Source organism: Stegostoma tigrinum, chromosome 20 (genome assembly GCF_030684315.1).
Source record: "Stegostoma tigrinum isolate sSteTig4 chromosome 20, sSteTig4.hap1, whole genome shotgun sequence".
Taxonomy (NCBI): domain Eukaryota; kingdom Metazoa; phylum Chordata; class Chondrichthyes; order Orectolobiformes; family Stegostomatidae; genus Stegostoma; species Stegostoma tigrinum.
This window is the reverse complement of record NC_081373.1, coordinates 9,802,054-9,822,168: the sequence shown is the minus strand read 5'-3', so window position 1 is coordinate 9,822,168 and position 20,115 is coordinate 9,802,054. Positions and strand designations below refer to the sequence as shown.

General features: G+C 44.7%; 1 protein-coding gene across 17 annotated transcripts in view; it reads left to right on the top strand.

Moving 5' to 3' along the window:
* LOC125461688 (CREB3 regulatory factor-like) overlaps positions 1-20,115 on the top strand; it is a 169,935-nt gene that overhangs the window by 77,331 nt on the left and 72,489 nt on the right. For 2 of the 17 annotated variants that reach the window (XM_059652984.1, XM_048550703.2), the window contains one exon: positions 19,636-19,816. The exons of the other annotated variants lie outside the window; for them this stretch is intronic. The gene's annotated coding sequence lies outside the window, so the exon portion shown is untranslated. The remainder of the gene's footprint in view (positions 1-19,635; positions 19,817-20,115) is intronic. 17 annotated transcript variants of the gene reach the window in all.

Here is a 20,115-nt window from a genome sequence, read left to right as displayed (position 1 = left end):
GACACCTGTCACTTGTGCCTCAGTGTACAGCCGGGGACAGTTGTCCTGGCAGTAACTTGCTCATGGGGTTGGTTGGAGCCTGTAACTCACTGCTGGCTGGGTTTGCAAGAGGAGTTGGCCTCCCCTTCAGTCAACCTTCATTTTAAATGGACCTTTCATGAAGCCCTGCAGCGTCAGTCGCAAGTTCACGTCTTAGGGATATTTTTTCCGGCCAATATTTTGTCGACGTTGAAGAAAGAGAAGGGACTGGATCGCTCCCTCTGGATTTGAATGGTTGCAACAACAAACAAAAACCCACTAGTCCTATGATGCTATTTATATCTTAATGCCTTAAAGGGTTGATGCACAGTCTCCTATCAGGTTAGTTGACCTGTGCAAACTCTGGCTTGTCGTCTTTCTGTAATGTTTTTAATGTTGCCCTTTTCGGGGACCACGTGAAGTACTTTCATTTGGAATTTCAGGGCAAAACAATGAAGTCCAGCAACTTTTGAACGGCAGATCAGGGAAGGGGAGTAACTGGGTAAGTGTCAGATAAAGACCCCTGACACTATGATTCAAACTTGGTTTTGTTTTTGCAATTCAACCTTCAGTTGTCTGGTTAGAGAATGAACCTCTAGCAATTTTCTGTGTATTTCTAATATTTTCTCTCTGCCACCCAACCCTCACCACTGCAGATTGCTGGTTTAGTGATAGGGATAGGGAAATGATGGTGAAAGGGGATTTGAATTAACTGGAGGGAAGTGTATTGGTAGATTTTTTTTAAAAACTTTTAAAGAAGCTGCACTGATATATTGAATAAATCTGATGACTGTCATCAGTGCAGAGAAGGTGGTGTTGAGCAATTATTAATCAGTTTCAGTTGTTCATTCAGTCTAAAGATTGGAAAGTGATGAATGGTTCTTTTGGGGGCCCGTGAGGTGCATAGCATTTCAGCTGATTGACTGACTTTACTTGATTGCAGAGTGTGGGGGTTTCAGTGGGGTTGAGCCCCCCCGCTTTCTTTTTCCAGTTGGTGCCTGTGCTGGTGGGTGCAGTTGTCAGAATCTGTGCAAAAAGATTGGGAATCTGAAACCAACACAAAAAAGGCTGGAGAAACTCAGCATGTTTGGCAGCATCTGTGGAGAGAGAAACAGAATTGATGTTTACGGTTTGATATGATTTGTTCAGAATTTTAAGTATCAGTGAGATATGTTCAGAATAACTTGAAAACACATTTTTGGCAAACTTCTGCACGAGTTTCAGGATAATGAGGAACATAAATCAGGTTTGGCCCCCTGTTCGATGTAAAGGTGCATTTGTTCAGGGAGGCTGTTTTAAATTGTGTATCTTCATCTGATGCGCAGGCTATGGTAAAGATATTTTAGAAGTTTGTCATTATCAAAAATAAAAATTTGGAGCTGACTGGTATACACCGATTGAAATGATTATGTGGTTCAGGAGAGATTTACTTTTAAATTTATGATGTTTGCAGGTTGTAGAGCTGGAATCGAATATTTCCTTTGAGGATAAATCCACCTTTTAATTTAGGAATCACACTGCTCCAGGTTACTCCTCTTAAAGATGCACTTTACCTAATTTCACTGTCCAACTGTGTACGTTCATGAATTATTTTACGTTTTTGAAACTTTCCCTAAGCACTTGAACAAGTTGGGAGAACTTGTGATCAGAGATGACGGGAACTGCAGATGCTGGAGAATCTGAGATAACAAGGTGTGGAGCTGGATGAACACAGCAGGTCAAGCAGCATCTTAGGAGCACAAAAGCTGACGTTTCGGGCCTAGACCCTTCATCAGAAAAGCTTATGATGGAAGGGCCTAGGCCCGAAACGTCGGCTTTTGTGCTCCTTAAGATGCTGCTTGGCCTGCTGTGTTCATCCAGCTCCACACTTTGTTATCTTGGGAGAACTTGAAATGAGTTTTGTCTGGCAGTCAAACCTGGATTTGAAGTATGACACTGAAGCTGTCTTATGAGACGAACCAGTTGGGTTCAGACAGTAATGTTTTTCTCCAGGAAGAAAACCTGCTGTCCTGCTTTTACATAAATCCACACAATGGTTGCAGACTCTTGCCTTCCCTCTGAAAATGTTTAGCAGGAAACTCTGTCCTTAAACCACTGCATGGAATAACTCTCACAGAACTTTGGCATTGGCTCTGGTGGTTTATGGAGAAGGCCCAGAACTACCTTTCCCTAATTATGTTACCAATTACTGCTCTTGACAATGGCAATTGGCTCAGCAGGAAGAAGAAAAGAGTGAAATCTGTACCAACAAATGGCCAACTTTATTAGTTTAGTTAGAACAGGTGTATGTAGTTCACACCAAGATAATAAAATGTGAGGCTGGATGAACACAGCAGGCCAAGCAGCATCTCAGGAGCACAAAAGCTGACGTTTCGGGCCTAGACCCATCATCGGAGAGGGGGATGGGGAGAGGGAACTGGAATAAATAGGGAGAGAGGGGGAGGCGGACCGAAGATGGAGAGTAAAGAAGACAGGTGGAGAGAGTATAGGTGGGGAGGTCGGGAGGGGATAGGTCAGTCCAGGGAAGACGGACAGGTCAAGGAGGTGGGATGAGGTTAGTAGGTAGATGGGGTTGCGGCTTGGGGTGGGAGGAAGGGATGGGTGAGAGGAAGAACCGGTTAGGGAGGCAGAGACAGGTTGGACTGGTTTTGGGATGCAGTGGGTCGGGGGGAAGAGCTGGGCTGGTTGTGTGGTGCAGTGGGGGGAGGGGACGAACTGGGCTGGTTTAGGGATGCAGTAGGGGAAGGGGAGATTTTGTCCAACCTGTCTCTGCCTCCCTAACCGGTTCTTCCTCTCACCCATCCCTTCCTCCCACCCCAAGCTGCACCCCCATCTACCTACTAACCTCATCCCACCTCCTTGACCTGTCCGTCTTCCCTGGACTGACCTATCCCCTCCCTACCTCCCCACCTATACTCTCTCCACCTATCTTCTTTTCTCTCCATCTTCGGTCCGCCTCCCTCTCTCTCCCTATTTATTCCAGTTCCCTCTCCCCATCCCCCTCTCTGATGAAGGGTCTAGGCCCGAAACGTCAGCTTTTGTGCTCCTGAGATGCTGCTGGGCCTGCTGTGTTCATCCAGCCTCACATTTTATTATCTTGGAATTCTCCAGCATCTGCAGTTCCCATTATCTATGTAGTTCACACCATTTGTTTAAGGAGAGGTTAACAGCAGGCATATACTAAAAAACTAATATCTGTGCACACAGCCACTGCATTTCTATCATGTTCCCTGAACAGTCACAGAATTTAAAGGCTAATACCTGAGAATAGGAGCTCACACTGGCCAGGTGATTTTCCCTAAGTACTCAGTGTTATCTCCATGCTTCCAAACTTGGGTCCTCAATTTTGCAAAGGTTGATCTCTGGAGTTTTTATTCTTTTTCCTTTATCTCCCTGAACTGTGGAGTCTTACCCTTCCTTCATTCTGGCTCATCTTCCGAGCCTCTGTTTTCTTTTTAAATTATTGGCTCCGGCCCAAGGACATTGTTAAGTTGACGTTATTACTGTTCCACCGAATAAGGATTTCTACCTTATGTCATCCCTCGGAGTTGAGCTAGTTCAAGCCAGCGGCTGGGGCTTGGGTAACTTCAGGTCACAAAGTGCTGTTTTAAAATGTGAGTGGCCAACCTGCTCGCCTGCGTTATCGAATCGGAGAATCACAGAGCGCAGAAGAGGCCATTCGGCCTATCGAGTCAATACTGGGGGATTGGCAGATAAATATCGATGATGCCAGCCTACCCAAGTCTGCCTTCGTCTTCAGGAAAACGCTTGCCACTCAGCTCCTGCTCACCTGCCATCCTTGGCATGTTTTCGGGTGCGGGTTACTGTCTGGTTTCGGGCTCTTTACCTGAGTCACAGGTTAACGGTCTGCCTGCTGCTCTGAGAAGGCAGCAAAGTGCCGAGCTCTGCCTGATCCTGTACATCAACATTAGAGCAATTGGTGCTGCTCTTTCCGATACCAGTATCTCTCCCTCTGGTGGGGGATATGTCTGTCACACACATGTCACACAGTCAGCCTGTAGCTGACTAAAATCAGGAACCCATTTTGGATGAGCTGTTAATGGACACAGTTATTTACTATAGCTGTTAAATAAGCTCATGTGGCGCATCACTATTACTGCTACCTCTAAGCCATAGACCCAGGTTGAGGTTGCTCTAGAAGTGTGCCACAAAGCCCCTGAACAGGATGATTGAAAATAGCTATGTATTAATTTTTAATTTTGTTTTTCTTTATTCATTCATGGGATGAGGGCATCGATGGCTAAGCAGCATTTATTGCCCATCTGTAAGAGTTAAGAGTCAACCCCACATTGCTGTGGGTCTGAAGTCACTGTAGGCTGGACCAGGTAAGGATGGCAGTTTTCTTCCCTGAAGGATATTCGTGAACCACATGGGTTTTTTTCCCCCCAAAAATCGACAATGGATTCATGGTCGTCATTAGACTCTTGATTCCAGATAATTATTGAATTCAAATTCCACCATCTGCCGTGGTGGGGTTTGAACCCAGGTCCCCAGAACATTATCTGGGCCTCTGGATTAACAGTCCAGCAATAATACCACTAGGGCAATGCCTCCTCTGTTAACTTGGATGAGGAAAATGAATGAGAAAAGTCTGCATCTGACACAAAAATAGGTGAGAAGGCAAGCAATGGGAATGACACCAAGTTACTTTGCACTGCAAAACATTCAAGACAATGGGCCAAGTTTTGGTAAATGGAATTAGTTTGAGGGTCAGGTGTTTCTCATGTGTCAGTACTGACTCGATGGGCTAAAGGGCCTCTTCTGCTCTCCATGATTCACTGATTCAATAACATAGGCAAGTGAGTGGGCAAACATTTGGCAGATGGAACATATTGTGGGAAAGTGTGAGGTTATGCACTGTGGCATGAAGAACAGATGATGTGAATATTGTTTAAATTGAGAAAGACAGGAGAAACATTCAAAAGAGGGATTTTGGAGGCTTATTGCATGAATCACAAAAAGCTGGCATCTATATTCAGTGGGTAACAGGGAAGGCAAATGGAATGGAGACAGGTAAGGACTGCAGATGCTGGAAACCAGAGTCAATAGATGTGATGCTGGAAAAGCGCAGCAGGTCTAGACAGCGTCCGAGGATCAGGGAAGTCAACGTTTCAGGCTGAAACCCTTTGTCAGGACTGGGAGGGGAAGGGGAGCCCAGAAATAAATGGGGGTGGGTGGGGCTGAGGCCGGGGGAAGGGTAGGTGGGATGGTGATAGATGGATGCAGGTAAGATGTTATTGTGATTTGTCAGTGGGAAGGGTGGAGCGGATTTGTGAGTAGGAAGATGGACAGGTTAGGTCAGGTCAGGGAGGCAGGGAAGAGGGGGAGAGCTGAACATGGGATAAGGCTGGGGCTGGAGAGATTTTGGAGCTGGTGAAGTCCGTATTGAGGCCATTGGGCTGTAAGCTCCCAAAGCAAAATATCAGGTGTCATTCCTCCAGTTTACGTTGGGCCTCATTCTAACAGTGGAGGACACCAAGAATGGACATGTCATCAGGGGGATGTGGGGGGTGGAATTAAACTGGCTGGTAACCAGAAGGTCAGGTTGGTTGGTGCATGCGGTTGCTGTGTGAACTTGCCCCCAAGTCTGCGTTTGATCTCCCCAATATAGAAGAGACCACATCGGGAGCAACAGATACAATAGATCAGTTTGGATGAAGTGCAGGTGAAATTCTGCCGGATTTGGAAGCATTGTCTGGGGCCTTGGACGGAGGTGAGAGGGCAGATATAGGGGCAGGTGTTGCACCTCTTGCAGTTGCAGGGAAAGGGACTGGGTGTGGTGGAGAAGGTGACGGGGAGTGTGGAACTGACGAGGGAATTGTGCAATTGAATGGTCCTTGCGGAAAGTGGACAGGAGTGGAGAAAGAAATATCTTTTTGATGGTGGGGTCTGATTGTAGGCGACGGAAATGTCAGAAGATGAAGTTTTTTTGTATTTGATGATGGGGGGTGGTATGTGAGAACTAAGGGGACTCTAACCTTATTGGGGGAGATGGTTCTCCAGTCAACCCACTGTCTCTGCCTGCTCCTGCCCCATTGAGCTTAAGTCCTCGTACCCTGACTCCATTCTTTCCACTGGAGGTGAAGTGCAGGAAATGTGGTTGAGGGCATCCTTAATTACAGAGGAGTGCAAACTATGGTACCTAAAGTAGGAGGGTATCTGGGATGGCCTGGAGTAAAATGCCTCACCCTGGGAGCAGATGTGGCCGAGGCAGAGGAAGTGAGAGTATGGGATAGCATTTTTGCAGGAGGTCGGGTGCGAGGAGGTGTTGTCGAGTTGGGTGTGGGCGTCAGTGTGTTTGAAATGGATGTCACTAGTGAGTCAGTTTCTGGAGATGGAGACAGGGGGGTCACGGAAGGGGAGGGAGGTATCAGAAATGGCCACGGTGAATTTGAGGGCCGGTAGGTGTTGGCGAAGTGGATGAACTACTTGAGCTCCCTGCGGAAGCGTGAGGCAGCATCGATGTAGTCATCGATGTAGTGGAGAAAGAGGTGAGGGATGGTGCCAGGGTAGCGTGGAAGAGGGACAGCTCCATGAATCCTACAAAGAAGCAGGCATAGCTTCGCGCCCATGCGGGTACCCATGGCCATCCCATTGGTTTGTAGGAAGTGGGAGGAATGAAAGGAAAAACTGTTGAGGGTGAGAACCAGTACTCCCAAGTGAATGAGTGTGTCAGTGGAGGGGGACTGGTTTGGCTTATGGGACAGGAAGCTTAAAAGCCCTCTGTATGGAGGATACAGAAGTAAAGGGACTGTACGTCCATGTTGAAGATGAGGTTTTGTGGGCTGAGGAGTTGAAAGTTTTGGAAAAAGTGAAGGGCATGGGTTGTGTCAAAGAGGAAAAGAATGGAGTTAGGGTACGAGGACTTAAGCTCAATGGAGCAGGAGCAGGCGGAGACAGTGGGTCGACTGGAGAATGTTGACGTTTATTTCCAAGGGAGTATAACGATAAAGTAAGAGAGGTTTTGCTGAGACTGTTCCAGGCACCAGTCAGACGTCAGCTGGAATACTGTGAATTTAAATGTAGTATTGTAAGTCATATTTGTACAAGATACAAATTTTAACTGTAGTGAAATTAGGTTCATAGTACCTACTCCACAAAATTCTTCTTGTTGGACCAGAAATGCGAATGGCCTAGTCCACAGCTTTAAGAATTTAATTTCACGCTTAAAAAACACAAGAGAGAGGAATATACTGGTAATAAAGTAGCAATGCAAGGAAGCTCTAGTGGAGCATAGTCCTAACTGATCCAGTCTCTCTTCTTGGCTTAGTCCTGTCATTCCAAGAATTAGACTGATAAACTGGGACTATGCTCATTGGAGTTTACAAGATTGTAGGGTTTTTTTAGATTAGATTCCCTACAGTGTGGAAACAGGCCATTCAGCCCAACAAGTCCCCACTGCCCCTCGGAGCATCCCACCTAGACCCGTTCACCTATAATCCACTCACCCCTCAACACTACAGGCAGTTTAGCATGGCCAGTCCACCCAACCTGCACACCTTTGGATTGTGGGAGGAAACCGGAGCACCCAGAGGAAACCCATGCAGACACGGGGAGAATGTGCAAACTCCACACAGACAGTCGCCCGAGGGTGGGATCAAACCCAGGTCCCTGGAGCTGTGAGGCTGCAATGCTAACCACTGAGCCACCGTGCCACCCACAGATTTATTACAGAAACAAAGGGTATCTTACAGAAACATATAACATTATGAGGGGAACAGGTAGGATAGAAGCAGGGAGGATGTTTCTACTGGCGGGTGAAACCAGAACCAGGGGGCACAGCCTCACAATAAAGGGGGTGCAGATTTAGGACTGAGTCGAGGAGGAACTTCTTCACCCAAAGGGTTGTGAATCTGTGGAATTCCCCTGCCCAGTGAAGCGGTTGAGGCTGCCTTGTTGAATGTTTTTAAGGCCAAGATTTATTTTTGAACAGTAAGGGAATTGAAGGTTATGGTGAGCTGGAGAGTAAGTGGAGCTGAGTCCATGAAAAGATTAGTCATGATGTTATAGAATGGCAGGGCAAGACAGATGGGCCAGACAGCCTACACCTGCTTCTTTTTCTTATGTTCTTACTTAAGCTACATTTTTGACCCCTGATGGAGAGGTCAGATGCAGCCAGAGTTTGACTTTTCATCTGGACGCTGGTATTTGTGACGGTGTAGCTCTCCCTCTGCTCTGCACTGTGACGAAGTCAGAAGTCTCACAAGGCCAGGTTATAGTCCAACAGGTTTATTTGAAATCACTCAACCTTTCGGAGTGCAGCCCCTTTGCCAGGGGCATTGAGAAAGCTGGGCACATGGAACCAAAGTATTTAAAGGCAGAGAGATCAAAAGATCATACAACTTAGGTGAGTGGAGTATCAGACAATAAGTCGCTGCAGGTGACCAAGAGTGTTAGACGGTGAGTCAAGTGTCAACAGCTGAAGGACTAGCAGAGGGATGACCTGTAACTCAATTAAGTGAGGCAGAGAGTGCCCTGCAAGTGTCAGCCTGGCTTTCCGCACAGGAGCCTAAATTCACGACCTTCGTGGTAAGGGTGGCTGCCGATTTAAGCTGATGTCAGGACCAGGGTCACTTGAGAGTTGGGTTCAACAGGTCTGGAACGCTGCGCCACACTCGGAACAACCTTGTTTAAAGGTGTCGCGTGAGTGTAAGTTATGCCTGCTGAGTGTTAGTGGGGGCAGAGTAACTCCCTTAGTGAAAATGAACATTTCTTAAATGATGTGTCAGTTTGTGTGATAGGTGTGAAACTTAGCCTGTCTAAACTCAATTTCCTCTGTGTCTGGACACCTGTGCTAAATCCTTGCTTCCTCAGTGTCTGCTAACCTGTCATTGAGCAAGATTAGGCCATTCTGCCCTTGGAGTCTGTTGTGCCATTAAATAAGATCGTAGCTGATCGAATTTTAGCCTGAACTTTACATTCCTGCATCCCCTCCCCACCCCCGCTAATCTTTCACCCCCTTGTGAATCAAGAATCTACCTACCTCTGCCTTAAAAACATGGAAAGATTCTGCATTCATTGCTTTTGGAATTCCCTTTTTCAAAAGGCTCTCAACTCTGTGACGGAAAAAAAATGTTTCTTCATCTCTTCTTAAATGGTCAATTTCCTTATTTTTAAACTGACTTCCAGTTCTAGATTCTCTCACATTGTCATTGAGATGTACAACATGGAAACAGACCCCTTACTCCAACACGTCCATCCCGACTGGACAATCCTAAATTAATCTAGTCCCATTTGCCAGCATTTGGCCCGTATCCCTCTTAAACCCTTCCTATTCATGTGCCTATCCAGATGCCTTTTTAAATGTTGTAATTGTACCAGCCTCCGCCACTTCCTCTGGCAGCTCGTCCCATCCTCTGCTTGAAAATGTTGCCCCTTGAGTCCCTCTTAAATCATCCCCCTTTCATCTTAAACTTATGCCCTGTAGTTTTTGATTCCCTACCCTGGAGAAATGACCTTGGCTATTCACCCCATCCATGCCCCTCGTGATTTTATAAACTGCTGTACGGTCACCCCTCAGCTTCCGACGCTCCAGGGAAAATAGTCCCAGCCTATTCAGCCTCTTCTTTCAGCTCAAACCCTCCAATCCTGGCAACGTCCTTGTAAATCTTTTCTAAACCCTTTCAGTTTCACAACATCCTTCTTCTAACTAGGAGATCAGAATTGCATACAGTATTCCAAAAGTGGTCTAACCAACGTCCTGTACAGTTGCAAAATGACCTCTCTACCCTTAGACTCCATGTACGCTTGTCTTTATTGATCAGTGCAAACACTTCCTTCACTACCCTGTCAACCTCGGGCTCCACTTGCAAGGAACTCTGAACCCGCACCCTACAGTCTCATTGTGTGGCAAAACTCCCCAGGACCTTACCATAATGTGTATAAATGCTGCCCTGATTTATTGCACCAAAATGCAACACCTCTCAAATGTCTAGTTTGAGGCAACATCCTTTCTAAATCAATCAATCAAGTCCTCTCAGGATTTTCTCTGTTTCAATGAAGCATCCTCTAATTCCAGAGGATGCAGGCCTAGCCTTTCCTGTTAAGGCAATCCATTCATTCCAGGTATTAATCTAGTTAGCCTTTTTTAAAACTGCTACTGATATATTAACATCCTGTAACCAGTGACCAGTACTGAACACGGTACTCCAGATGCGGTCTCACCAATGCCCTGTATAATTGAAGCATAACCTTCCTATTCTTGCATTCCATTCTCCTAGCTTTGCTGATTGCTTGCTGTTCCTGCAGACTGACCTTTCCGGCGATAGCCTGTAAAGTTAACCCTGCTCTCACACACAACCATCCATTTCCCTTGGCTCAGGAGAGACAAAAAGCAGCCAGAAATTCCTGCTCCTGACTCCATTCCATGACATCTCGTGCTGTAGATTCTCCAGCAATGATCCTTCATCTTTCGCCAAGTCTGTGTGGTGAGCTGGGGAACTTCTGGCCAGCTGCTTCCATTTGTGCCCATTTCATAACAGACTGGCTGTATATAAAGCCTGTTGTAAAATTTCTGACCAAATTTTTCTGGGCATTTGGATTAAAATAACAGGGTGGGTGACAGTTTCAGCTGGCATTGCCTGCTGTGATTGGTCCCAGTGGATACTGGCTCAGTGAGGCCATTCTTCCCTTTTCTACATCAGAAGGTCACAGGTTCACACCCAACTTGTGTCTGTAATCTGGACATCACATCACTACATTTAGAGTCCAAGTGTTATAGGAAGCACCTTATCTCATCAGCTGTCTGATTTATGTCCTTTCAACTGTTCATAAACATCATTGTTTGGTTGAAGGAAAGGATTTACAACCAACATTTTGCTTTTGTTCCTATTATTCTATGTTTTCTAGGGGTGGGATATTTTTATTGGCTAATTGGCTCCTTGTTCAGCTGGAACCCTCCGAATGCTGATCCAGCATTGGCCCAGTTGGGAAAGAGCACCTCCTGTTGAAACTTTTTTTGGACTGTTTCCAATGCCTGCCCACCACTTTCTCAATTCACTTTGAGTTCCCTGTCCTTCAACCTTCACTTTGTAGTGAATTCACTCACAGTGCTTATATCCAAAGGAAAGGGCTCTTGGAGCACAGCAGTAATGTCCTGTAGGCCGGAAGGCCCAATTTCAAGTCTCACCTGCTCCAGAGGTGTGTCACAATATCTCTAAACAGGTTGGTTAGAAAATAGTATCAGAGATAATGGGAACTGCAGATGCTGCAGAATCCGAGATAACAAAGCGTGGAGCTGGATGAACACAGCAGGCCAAGCAGCATCTTAGGACCACAAAAGCTGACGTTTCGGGCCTAGACCCTTCATCGGAAAAGTTTCTTTGCACTCTGTCTCAGTGTATGAGCTAGAACCTTTCTCCCTGGCATGTGGCACCAAGTGAAGGCAGGACTCTCTTAAAGAGGGATAAGCACCTTCTCTGCTGAAGTCAGAGTAATGTATGTACAGCACAGAAACTGACTTGGATGTTTAGGGGCCGAATGGCCTGTTCATGCTCCACTTGAACTTCCTACTGCTTTACTGCCAGTATATTCTTGTCTCTTGTGTGTTTATGTAGTTTGCATTTAAATTCTAAAATTAGTTTATCCACCATTCTGGTCTTGTTGAGTAAATGATATGAAACTTATTATGGTTGGACGAAGATTACGGAGACAGCTAGGAGTGCTTTAACGTCAGGCCTGTCTCCCTCAAGTTCCTCCTTTAATGAAAATCCCTGTGATATCATCACAGTGCTACCTGTGTTAGTATTAACTCTTTAAGACCCAAGTACAGCATTTTCCCCCCAAAAAAGTCTTCCATTGGCAGATTTCATTTCTGAACTGGATTTACCAGTCTCTGTTTATGCAAACAGACCTCAGTCCTGAGTTTACATTGTCAATATGCTTCTACAGAAAAAAATTCAACCTACAAGCTGAGATAACAAGGTGTCGAGCTGGATGAACACAGCAGGCCAAGCAGCGTCAGAGGACCAGGAAAGCTGACATTTTGGGGCTAGGCCCATCTTCAGGAATTTCTGAGGAAAGATCTAGGCCCGAAACGTCAGCTTTCGTGCTCCTCTATTGCTGCTTGGCCTGCTGTGTTCATCCAGCTCGACACCTTGGTATCTCAGATTTTCCAGAATCTGCAGTTCCTACTATCTCTCAAACTACAAGCTATTGCATGAAGTCTTGAATTCCAAGCCCTTTTGAATGCTTTATCTGCATATTTTGCTGGCTGCTTTGTAAAACAAAAGCTTGTTCTCTTGTCAGTCAGAAATGTGATTCGCATTTACCATGACTGTAATATACCACTGAGGAACAAGAATAGGCCACTCGGCCCTTCTGCCTGTCCACTATTCAATATGATCAGTGCTGACCTCAAATTAACCCTGACTCTACATTCCTGCCTACTGCCCCAATATTCGGGCTATGTCAATAATAAGATCTTCTGATATGCTCAAGGTAGACGTTGCGTCAAAATCAGCAAACATTCTGAATTCCGTAGTTAATTCCAGGTCCTTCTGAATGGAAATGAACGCAAAACACTGAAGATCTTGAATAAAAATACAGATGGAAACACTTAGCGGGTCAGGCAGCATCTGTGGGGAGAAACATAGTTAACTGTGCTTCTGAACTGAGTCATGTTGTGTGAGGATCTGAAAGGGTTAATAATGAAGCATACCTTGAGCACTGCCCACTATGATATCATTGTTTAGTAAGAGAACGGCTTAGGATCCTGAAGGTGTCGGAGTAAAGCTGCCAAGTTGCCAGAGCCCCAGAGGGTCATGGGACTGCCCTCTTATTAGGAGAGAGATGACTGTTGGTGGTTTAACCTGAAGTCACCAGGCAAGGGCAGATGTTCAGAAGTAGAGTCGTTCATTCATGGTAATGTCTGCTGGTGCAGGAATTGAACCCAAACTGTTAGTGACACTCTATGTTACAGCCAACTGAGCTAACCGTGCCCCTCCATGAAAGTCCTGCCTTTTCAACTCTGCTGTCGGAGACTTTTCCCCAGGGCAGGATTGACTGCCACGAGGGGTTGTAGTTTTAAGGTGTTAGGAGGAAGGTGTAAGAGGAGACGTCAGAGGGAGGTTTTTCACCCAGAGAGTTGTGAGCGCATGGAATAGTTTACCAGTGTTAGTCGTGGAAGCAGAGTCATTAGTGACATTTAAGCGACTGCTGGACATGCACATGGACAGCAGTGAATTGAGGGGAATGTAGGTTAGATTATTTTATTTTTGGATTAGGATTATTCCACGGCACAATATTGTGGGCTGAAGGGCCTGTACTGTGCTGTACTTTTCTATGTTCTATGCTGTCTCACCTGAGGTGTGGCGACCCCCTGCTTAAACCACCTTCAGTCATCTCTCTTGTAATGAGAGGCCGTACTATCTAGGTCCTCACCAGACTCCTCCTTGATAGAAAGTGGTGGCAGCAAACCTACTCTGGGATGAGTAATGAAGCAGACAGCCTTGCACAGCAAGGTGCCCTGTAATTAGGATTGCTCATTCAGCAACACCACCCCCTGCATGTTCCCCTTCGAGCCATTCGCTGTCCTGACTTGGAAATGTATCACCGTTCCTTTAGTGTCATTGGGTCAAAATCCTGCAATTCCCTCCCTAAAAGGCATTGTGGTGGGACTGCAGTAGTTCAAGGATATAGCTCCTTACCACCTTCTAAAGGCAACGAGGGATGGGTAATAAACTGAGGCCAGCCAGCCAACCATGCCCACATCCTACAAGTGCATTTGATAAAAGCATCTGCCTTGGTTGACTCTGCTACAAACAGGCAACGTGATGTGGAGAAACAATGATTCAGGAAATGATCCTGTAGCTACTCTGGAGGTGAATTTTGTTCTGAAGGTCCTCCTCTCTTTCTCACTCTGATTCAAAGAGTTACTTGTAACTCGAAATAGTCGGGAACAATGGGATTGTGATGTTGGCCAGTACTGCAGCCACTAGCTCACTTCCAACTTTCCCTGATGCCTTTCCCTTCCTTGGCAGGATGAGATCTTTTGTCTAACTTCTGGGCAGTCGCCTCAGTGGATACCTATTAACCGGAAAAGGAAAGTGAACCAAAACTTTGTGGCTTATAGCCATTCCACTGAGTCTCAAAGGGAATCCTAGGCTTTGAAAGCAAAACATCTGTACCTCCGCACTGTAGGGAATCTAATCTAATCTAACCTACAGAGGAATTAAACGTACCAGACAGAATGCAAGTTAACCTTTTAAAAAATCATTATCAATCAGCAATGAAAATAAACAAAGTAAATGGGTTTACTTACTTGTTAAATGTTATTTTTTCTCCCAGCATGTTAAGGCTCTGCGCAGGGAGTTGCTGTACAATCTTCAGTGGGTTGGTAATAGTTTTCTTAATCCTCAGGTCATAATTATGAATCCAACATGAGAGAATTTTGTCCTTAAATGTCATGTGGTGGTTGGTTTACTTTCACCGCTGGAGTTTATTTCTGAGCGATGAATGCAAGCGTGCTAAATGTCTGTCTAGATGTGATGTAGAGTTCAAAGAATTATGTACCCCAACCCCTAGTTCTCTCTATTCTACAACACTATCCAAGGCTTTACTTTTTATTGTATAAATCCTGCCTTCGATGGTTTTAATGAAATGTAGTACCTCACCTTTATCCAAATTGAAGTCTGCCTTATTTTCCCGAATCATCAAAAACTATCTGTTTTAGCAGAGAGAGCAATTGATGAATGATTGGTAAGTTAGTCTTGTATAAACTTACCAAAACAGAAGTTGCTGGAAAAACTCAGCCGGTCTGGCAGCGTCTGTGAAGAAAAAAAAATCGGAGTTAACGTTTCGGACCCGGCGACCCTTCCTGAGAACTTCCAGCAACTTCTGTTTTTGTTCCTGATTTACAGCATCTGCAGTTCTTTCGGTTTTTATTTTGCATAAACTTACATTTGTTTAAAAACAGGTTAACTTTAACTTTGTTGTTAGTCTTCATGACCACTTGTTTAATTGCCACCAGCTGACTCTGAGACAATGCAGGAAGTGCTGTCCCGAGTGTGTGGCGCAAACTTTCAGCCTCAGAGATAACAATTCGACAAGTAACCTTGTGGTCATGTGGTGGTTGGTTTACTTTCACCGCTGGAGTTTATTTCTGAGCAAGGTGCATGTTGTCCTTGACTAGGCTAGTCATCCAATTACCTGCCAGAGAACAAAGTAACTCTTTGCTGCCTGACTTACAAATCAAATCTGCCCATTCTTACGGAGTGTCTTTGCCACTTCTTTTAAATGATGGCTAATCTTTGGAGTATCAATTAGTTGCCTTAGCTATCAAGGTAAAGGATTTCATTTCACGTTTAAAAATACAACTGCTGAAAGTAATGCTTTAAATTACAGGTAAAATAAATACATCATCCCCTCCCTTGTACAGCACAGAAGTACTCTGTTTAAACAATCATGTCAGTGTACTTTCTTTAAAGAGTTAACTAGTAGTCCATCTGCCCCCATCTTTTGTTTCCTGATAGCTGTTCATGTTTCTCATTTTCAAGTGATTGTCCCATTTCCTTTTGGAAGCTACTGTTGAATCCGTTGTCATCACTTTGTATTTTCAGGTCGTTCATAACGCGTTGCATAATACCGTAAAATTCTTAGCTTCTTTCTGCCCCCAACTCTGCCAGCTCACTCAGGGCCTACATTTTGTTTGCACCAATTACTCTAAACCTATTTCCTCTGGTAACCACCCCTCCCAATCAGCGCAAGGTCTTACGAGGAAAGGCTGAGAGACTTGAGGCTGTTTTCGTTAGAGAGAAGAAGGTTGAGAGGTGACTTAATTGAGACATATAAAATAATCAGAGGGTTGGATAGGGAGAGCCTTTTCCTAGGATGGCGATGGCGAGCACGAGGGGGCATAGCTTTAAATTGAGGGGTGAAAGATATAGGACAGATGTTAGAGGTAGTTTCTTTACTCGAGAGTAGTAAGGGTATGGAACGCTTTGCCTGCAACGGTAGTAGATTCGCCAACTTTAAGTATATTTAAGTCGTCATTGGACAAGCATATGGACGTACATGGAATAGGGTAGGTTAGATGGGCTTCAGATCGGTACAACAGGTCGGCACAACATCGAGGGCCGAAGGGCCTGTACTGTGCTGTAATGTTCTATGTAAAGTGTAGACTCGATTGAAAAGCAGGTAAGTGATGTCTAGCCTGTGTTGTGCGTTGGTTAGACCACATTTAGACACAGTGAGCAGTTGTGCTTACCATGTTTTAATGGTAATGGGATTGGAGGCACAAAATTGGATTCATTGGAATCAAAGCAGAACTGAGAGATTATACCTGCCAGGAAAGATTGAGCAGGCTGTGCCCTTCACCCCATCAAAAAGAGGACTGAGTCGTGCTGTAATGGAGCCCCTCAAGATCATGAAAGGTCTGTGGAATTCTGTACCTTAGAAGACTGTTTGAGGCTGTTTCTGGACATGGCCTTGTGCCTAAAGGGATCAAGGGGAATGGCAAGAACGGGGGAGTGGGATATTGAAATTGCGTGATCAGTCATAGACTCATAAGGCACGGAAACAGATCCTTTGGTCCAACCAGTCCGTGTCAGTCATAATCCCAGACTATATTAGTGCCGCCTGCCTGCTCGTGGCCCATAAACCCTCAAACATTTCCTATCCATGTACTTACCCAAATGCCTTTTACATTACCCACAACCATCACATCCTCAGGCAGTTCATTCCGCACGAACCACCCTCTGCGTTTTAAAAAAAAATTGCATCTCGTGTCTTTTTTAAATCCCTCTCCTATCACCTTGAAAATATGTCCCCTAGACAATGATCACATTCGGAGGGCCAAATGAACTCCTCCTACGTTCTATGCCTCTATGAAAGGGTAGACTTAGTAGAGATATTTTCACCTGTGTGTGAAATCATTATGTGGAGCCATATGTAGAGTCACTAATCAATCCTGTGGGGAATTCGGGAGAAATGCATTCACCCAGTGAGTGGTTAGAATGTAGAACTTTCTACTATAAGGAGTATTGAGTGAATAGCACAGATATATTTAATGGAAAACTGGATTAAAAACAAGTGGAAAAGGGGCAGAAGGATATTTTGTTCGGGTTAAATCATAAAAGATGGAACATGAATATCAACACAGGTCAGTTTAGCTCAATCTCACTTTCAGTACTTGAACTACATTTGACCTGGACAATAATTTTCAGAATAAGCACAATTAGTGAATGGGAGTTAATAGGCTGACGTTATCAAAGGTGCCATTCAGTCGCATTTTAAGGTCATCTTTACAAATAATAAGAAACTGTTAACTCTTTACATGTTTGCTGTTCATTTCTCAAAATATTGTTAGTTAGAAAGTAGAAAGGTCAGTTGGGTGGAGTCCAAGAGCATTTCAGGTCAAGGGGTTGGCAGGTGGACGGTAAAGATATAGGACCCCATAGTGAATGCGTGACATGTTCACATGGGCAATTACTATTATCCATGTGGATTTAGTCATTTGTTTTAGAAAAAGAGTACAAGCAATGAGTACTGATGTGAAATTTTGTTTTTTCTATACACAAATCTGTGTGTGCTGGCTGTCATTGACAAAACCAAGCTCTTGCTCTGTCAGCACAAGGTTCTCATTGGTCTCTAATTGCTAGGCCAGGGCTTTTGCTGAAAGGGTATTTGTCAAACTTTCATCATGAAAATAAACTGTTCCTGCGCTGCAAAATGTGATTAATATTCTAATGACTATAACATTCGGGTAAACTGACAGCTGTATTTAGAAATGGTGTAATTACATAGAAGCAGCTCAATAATGTACCAGGGCACACTGCTTCTGTAAAGGAGTGACTTGAAGGTATAAACATTCTTGAAACAAAAGATCTTCAGTGCAGAGGCCGGACTGAAAATCTGAAATATGAAGAGAAAATGATAGAAGTACTCAGCAGGTTAGGCAGCATCGGTGGAAAACAGGGGTAGCATTATAGGTAGTCAAATATTTGGTTAATTTCAGTCCCTTTTCCATGTAATTGGGATGTGTGCATCACTGACGGCATTTGTTGGCCATCCCTAATTGCTCTTGAATGGTGTGTCTTGCTTGGGCCATTTTCAGAGGGTAGTTAAGAGTCCACCATGTTGCCATGGAACTGGAGTCACGTGTAGGACAGATGACATCAGGATGGCACGTTTCCTTCCCAAAGGCTACTCGTGAATCTGATGGATTTATGTGACAGTTGGGCTGTTTCATGATCACCATTTATGAGCCGCACCTTTTTTATTTCAAATTTACTGATTTATTGAACGTAACCTCCCCCAGCTGCTGTGGTGGGAAATGAACGTGTATTCCAGAAGCATTGTTTCTGGCCTCTGGATTACCAATCCAGTAGCATTACCAATAAGACACTGTCCCCATCAGAACTCTGCAAACTTTGCTGAAAGCACACGAAGCTGCATTCAAAATAGTCGGCATGACCCAGGCTACAGCACACCAAAGAGCACCCCTTGGGTGTTTTAACAACTACAAAATAGGCCCAGTGCTCATCTCCTTTTCTTGGAAAAGTAGGGAAAGAAATAAGGAAGAACAGCCTTGCATTTAAGAATCAACTTCCTTGACCTCATGGTATGCCAAAATAGTTCATGAGTCCTGCAGATTTGCTTTAAAAACCCTAAATAAAAACACTTCTGTGGAATTTCTGTGCTCTCACTCTAGTTTTCTGAGTGATCTCTGTCCCTTTCTCTGATGGCTGTGCATCCTGCTTCCTCTAAAATACGTGCGACAACCACTCGCGTGTCAGAACGCGTTGTCCATCCTCAGCATGTTCTCCAACCCTTCCTTGCTTGCTTGTTTTATTCTATTACTAATAGATCAGAGAGATGCAGTTTCTCCACATAGACTATCTACAGTACGTAAAACGGCCATTCAGCCTGTCGAGCCTGCAGCGACTCTCTGAAGAGCATCCTATTAGCCCATATTTAGCATGGCCAAACCACTTAACCTGCCTTTCTTTGGACTGTGGGAAGAAACCAGAGCACCCAGAGGAAAGCCACGCAGAACGTGCAAACTCCACACGATTACTCAAGCCTGGAATTGCACCTGGGTCCCAGGCACTGCAAGGCACCAGTGCTAACCATTGCGCCACTGTGCTGTCCCAATGCTATCCATCCTATCAAAACTCTTGACTTTTGTCCCTGCCTTTCCAGGGAAAAGAGTCAGAACCTGCTCAGTCTCTCCTGATTTGGATTCTGATAGCATCTGTATGAAACACAAATGCACGTTTCATCATATTTTACCACTGAATTTTTTTTTCCAGTTTGCCTTCCTGCCCCCTCTCTAGAGTTTCAATATCCTATTTGAAGTACAGAGACTGGAACTGCGGAGAATGTCTAATCAGAGTCCTTTGTAAATTTAACATTGCACAGTAATGGGACTAACATCAGACTGTGTCTTACAGTGATATCAGTGTCACATGTGCATCAAAGAACAAACTGGAAAGAAGCAGAAGCTCTAATAGAGTCCTGAGAGAATGTGTGGGTAGATCAAGCTGTAAGTTAAATGATTTTGATTTTGTAGTGAGTTTCTGGGCCCTGAGCAGTATTGTTTAGGGCAACCAGACAGAGGTAGACCCAATACATATATCTGTATTTTTATTTCTGCAGGAGTTGTCTCCAGCACCCTCTCTCTTGATTCCATCACTACAGATCATATAAAAGTAGTTTCGTCACATCCACACGATCAAAACCCTGACTACCTTTTGAAGACTTCTATTGATTCTCTTTGGAATCTGCTGTTCCAGAAAAAAGAGCCGGAATCTTCTCAGCCTCTCCTGATCAGACTCTGGTAGCATCTGTGTGAATCTCAAAAGCACGCTTTACCTCTGTTTTGCTACTGATTTTTTTTCATAGTTTCTCCCTTTGAATTTTGTTTATTTGCGTTGCTACTTGGACTCCCTTTTTTCCACAATTCAGCTTCCACCATTGCCAATGTGACCTCTCTTCCCTCCTTTTTAATGTGTGTAATGAGCACAGAGCACTAACGTGAACCTGTTTCCTTGGGATAGGATTTTTCTTTTTAATTTGGAGGGCTCCTGTGGCACAGTAGTAGTACCGCTACCTCTGGACCAGGAGGCCTGGGTTCTA